This window comes from Pipistrellus kuhlii, unplaced genomic scaffold, assembly GCF_014108245.1.
Source record: "Pipistrellus kuhlii isolate mPipKuh1 unplaced genomic scaffold, mPipKuh1.p scaffold_m20_p_3, whole genome shotgun sequence".
Classification (NCBI taxonomy): domain Eukaryota; kingdom Metazoa; phylum Chordata; class Mammalia; order Chiroptera; family Vespertilionidae; genus Pipistrellus; species Pipistrellus kuhlii.
This window is the reverse complement of record NW_023425529.1, coordinates 128,780,798-128,785,917: the sequence shown is the minus strand read 5'-3', so window position 1 is coordinate 128,785,917 and position 5,120 is coordinate 128,780,798. Positions and strand designations below refer to the sequence as shown.

At 39.4% G+C, this 5,120-nt stretch overlaps 1 pseudogene; it reads right to left on the bottom strand.

Moving 5' to 3' along the window:
* Positions 1-325: 325 nt before the first annotated feature.
* LOC118730524 lies at positions 326-1,342 on the bottom strand (annotated as a pseudogene).
* Positions 1,343-5,120: the final 3,778 nt, after the last annotated feature.

Sequence of the window (5,120 nt, the reverse complement as noted above, 5' to 3'; positions counted from 1 at the left end):
AAGCTTCCCTGCAAAAGGAACATTATTTTGATATTTTAAAATATATTTTTATTTATTTCAGAGAGAGAAATAGAAACATCAACAATGAGAGGGAATCATCAATTAACTGCCTCCTACATACCCTTTCTGGGAAGTAAGCACACACCCCTGGCATGTGCCCTGACTGGGAATCAATCCACAGCCTGGGTCTGGTTGATGCTGAGCCACTGAGCCACACAGGCAAGACTGCCCTGATATTTTAACTGTAGTATGCCTTTTCTGCAACCTTTTCATAATCCTTCTCAAGGGCAACCATGCCCTCCTGGGCCTCAGAACACTCTTCTTCCTACATTCCTTCACCCATGTATCAGTGAACAAAGACATGCTTGGCATATAGCAGGTCAAACTTGTGTTCTAAGCGAGTACAGGCATCAGCAATAGCTGTGGTGTTGATCAGCATGCACCCACCTCACTGTACTTTGGCCATGTCTCCACTAGGTATCACAGTGATAGTCTGGTAATCAATGCCAACCTCGAAGCCAGCAGGGCATCATTTTACAAACTTCATTATACAATTGGTCTTGATGGTGGCAATAGCAGCAGTGACATCTTTGGGAACCATATTGCCATGGTTAAACAGGCAGTAAGCCATGTACTGAACCCTGATGAGGGTCACATTTCACCATCTGGTTGGCTGGCTCCAAGCATTTGTGATCTGGCTGCAGAAAGCTGCTCATGGTAGGTTTTGTCAGCAGCGATGATGGGGCTTCCTTGGCCAGAGAGAAGAGGATGCAGGGATAGGACACCAATTTGGTCAGGAATTCATACATATCAGCATTGAGGACTCCATCAAATCTGAGGGAAGCAGTGATGGAGGACATAATTTGACCTACCAGCCTACTCAGGTTATTCTAGGTTATGTGCTCTATATGGAGGTTTCTATGACAGGTGTCATCGACGGCCTCATTGTCAACCCAGAAGGCACAATTGGTCCAAGAAAAGATCAATGACCTTCTTGCCGATGCTGTAATGTCTATAGGCACAGTTATTGGCAGCAGCTTTCTGGCTTGTGATGAGTTTCTCAGAACGAAAAAGATGGTGGTAGTTACCAGTGCAAACTTCATCAATGACTGTTGGCTCCAGATCCACAAACACTCCCCCGAGTACTTGCTTGCCAGTGTCTGTCTCACTGAAGAGAGTGCTGAAGGACTCATCTCTGCTAACCCACCACCAGCACCAATGGTCTTGTCACTTGGCATCTACCATGAGGCTGGATGCCATGTTCTAGGCAGCAGAACTCTTCACAGGCATTCCTGTTCTGAACACCAACCTGGCCAATGTGGATGAGGATGCACTTACACATGGTTGCTGCTTTGTGGCTGCCTAGCAGATGGCAGAGATCTCAGAATTGAATATCTTGATTGAAGGACATCTTTTGTAAAACACAAATAGCACTTTTAACGTCACAAGATGTGGGTAATCATGACATATCATTCTAGCATATGTAAAAGATACACAGTGTCTGTGGGTGGCACTAGCATGCCAAAGCTAAGTACAAATAAAGGAAATCAGAATAAAGATGAAAATATATTTTATCAAAAATATAAGACCTACAGATTGATTAAAATATCTAATATTTTCAAGATTTTCAGATAAGGTTTACCTGCAAAACCTTATATAAATATAATTGATGGTGTGTAAGCACAAAACACAATAATTTAATAACAAGAGTGTGTTTTTTTTTTTTAATTAGAAACCTTTGCTTTATTTGGTGAACCACATTTTTAGCCAGAAATTCAGAAAATAGAAAATCTATGATTCTTAAAAGAATTTGTACAGGCAGTCATATATCTTTCAAGGAAATGCTAACCATGACACTAAGTACTTAAGTATTTGAAAAGGTATACAATAAAAGTGATTGCTTAATGACAACTTTAAAATGAAAAATTTCTAGTCTAATTAAAAGAGTGATAATTAATGGTAACTATATTGAACTTTTCTGGAGTTCTTTTCCACTTTTTGTTACAAATCAAACCTAGGAATGTGCTATGCTGTGTGTGTGTCTTCAAGAATAGAGCCAGTTAGTGATAAATGATTTTTTCAGCTATGTCTTACCTAAAATTTATGTCATTGCTTTGGTATTATGTGACATATTGAGTTCTCTCTGTGATACCTGAAGCCACCTTCAGATATGGCCCGTGGTTCAGGCATGAGAATTCAATGATACTATTGCTGCCTTGAAGGTTAAATATTGAGTAGTGACTTGGTGAGCCAATCAGGCTTGCTAATAGAGCTACTTCTGACAAGTAATGCTAAAGTAAAATTAACAACCACATTAGTCTCACACACACGAATATACATAGTTTACTAACTTATGTACCATCATAAGATAAAGTTTCCAGATTCCACATGGACTTATGAATGCTTATTGCCCTGGATGTTTGATACTCTTCTTAACAATTTTCCTTTAATGTTACTTTTCTTACTTTTTGTATCAAGGCATTAGGGAGCATTAGTTTAAGCACCAGAAGCAAAGGGTAAATGATGTCAGTAAGTGACTGGGGTAAGGCAAGCATATCACAACACACTTGCCACTGTATAGATATAGAATTTTTTCTAAGACACAGGTTAAGTCCAAGGACATCAGTTTTAGCACAAGAAAAAAAATAAAAGACTATCAGAGATTTTAAAGTGGTTCAGAATCCTGGAAGTAAGCATTCACAGTGAAATTTGGATATTCTAGCTGCTAAGGCAGAGAGGCTTTTAATCTTCTGACTTGCTTTATATTGCCTGTCAGTTGTGGACAACTGTGAGAAAAAAGTTGTTGACCTAAAGGAGATGAAAAATGTGCATTAATTGTCTAAGCAAGGCAAAGGAAAGGTCACAAGATCACAGTCTGGGGATAGGATGGGGGCAGTACCTTGCTACTGTAGTTCTTGCACATGCCCAGTAACAGGCTTGGTGAAAAGGCTCCCCCAAATTGACAATCTAATGTTCACTTCAAATTAACTTATTTCATCACATAATCTCATATAGAAAGAAGGAATTTTGAATGAATATGTATTTTCAGCCCTAGCTAGTTTGGCTCAGTGGGTAGAGTATCGGCCTGTGGATTGAAAGGTTCTGGGTTCCATTCCTGTCAAGGGCATATGCCTAGCTTAGAAGCTCCATCCCCAGTAGGGTCATGCTGGAAGCATCTAATCAATGATTCTCTCTCATCATGAATGTTTCTATCTCTCTTTCCCTCTCCCTTCCTCTCTGAAATCAATAAAAATGTATCTATATAGATATATAGATATATAGATATATAGATATATAGATATATAGATATATAGATATATAGATATATAGATATATAGATATATAGATATATAGATATATAGATATATATAAAAGCCTAAATGACTGTCCAACTGGTAGCTATGACATGCAATGACTACCAAGAGGCAGACACTCAACCCAGGAGCCGCTGAGCTGCAGTGATTGGCAGCTGCTTTCTCAGGTGACACAGCAGAAAGAAGGAACTCGATTCCGGGGCGAGTCACCCAAGAACTCCCTGTCGCAATCTGAGATGCCTCAGGGAATATTGGAGAGCCAGTTTCAGCCCAATCCCTGCAGGCCAGGTCAAGGGACCGCACCAGTGCATGAGGGACCCCACCAGTGCACAAATCCATGCACCTGGCCTCTAGTGTGTGTGTGTGTGTGTGTGTGTGTGTGTGTGTGTATAATATGTGTGTGTGTGTATAATATATGTGTGTGTGTGTGTTTATATATATAATATGTGTGTGTGTGTGTATAATATGTGTGTGTGTGTGTATATAATATGTGTGTGTGTGTTTATATATAATATATGTGTGTGCGTGTGTATATATATAATATGTGTGTGTGTGTGTGTGTGTGTGTTTATATAATACTAGAGGCCTGGTGCATGACAATTCATGCACTGGAGGGGGGTGGTTTGTCCCTCAGCCTGACCTGCCTCCTCTCATAGTCCCGGAGCCCTCAGGAGCAGGAGGTGACCTGGCCATCAGGGGAAGGCAACGCCCCCATCAAACCTCTGCTGTTGCCGTTGATAGCAATGCAAGTCCCTACTGGTCCTGGTTACCTGCACTTTGGGCTGGCCCTGGGCGGCTGGGGGGCTGAGGGCAGGTCCAGCCTCACTGTGAGCCTGCCCCTTCCCCCACCAGCTGGGCTGAAAGGACTGTGGACTCTGGCAAGGCTGAGGGGACTGGGCACTGCCATCTTTGTGATGGTGTGACAATCAATTTGCATATTTCCGCTTTATTAGATAGGATTAGAGATTAAAACTGAATCTTCTGGAGTATGCAACAGTAAATAACCATGAAAAGTACTTATTAGTGCAAATGTACTTAGCCAAAGCAAACGTGTGTTTTGATATTGGAAAGAACACATAATTTTATTTTAAAATGTGTTTATGATCATGGAAATAAGACTAGTGTTTCTGTGTTGTAAAAGACAAGCCATTTTTAGAAAAGAATGGGGAAAAGGAATACATGCGACAGACATCCTGTTACCTGTCCTGAAGAGTGCCCGTTCTCTAAACTCTAAAATTATAAATGATTCATAGCACCTCAAATATGATTTCAAATGCTTTTATTTTTCATGAGTCTCTATTTATATAGTAGAGCTCTACTCTGTGTTTACTCTAGCTAAGGCTTACACAGGTGCTGAGTTGAGTCTAAAGATAAGAGATAGAAGCAGATTTAGCCTGTGTTTTAAACACATGGTAATAGTTACATATAGCAGACAGGTGAGAAGGTTTGCAAGATTAATAAAAAAAGTTTTGGTGATTTTTTAAAACTATCATCAATAACAAAGTAAAATCTTTTAGCTTTGATTTGATACTGCTGTCATTCCAGCTTGCCTTAACAAATTTATTTATATCCTACTCAAATTAAGCTACCTTCTTTATTTCTCTCAAACATGGTTGTATTTTTTTGTGTTAGTGTGATTTTATTTTACTAACATCTAAAAAAAGTCACATAAAATTTATACCTGTAATTAATATATATCATACTTTATCTTATTTTGCCAAAAATGAGAACCGTGTTTTTTTCACCTTTGTGTTTCTAGCTTTACATGGAACATTCTTTTAAAATTATGGACTCTCAGTTAATGTA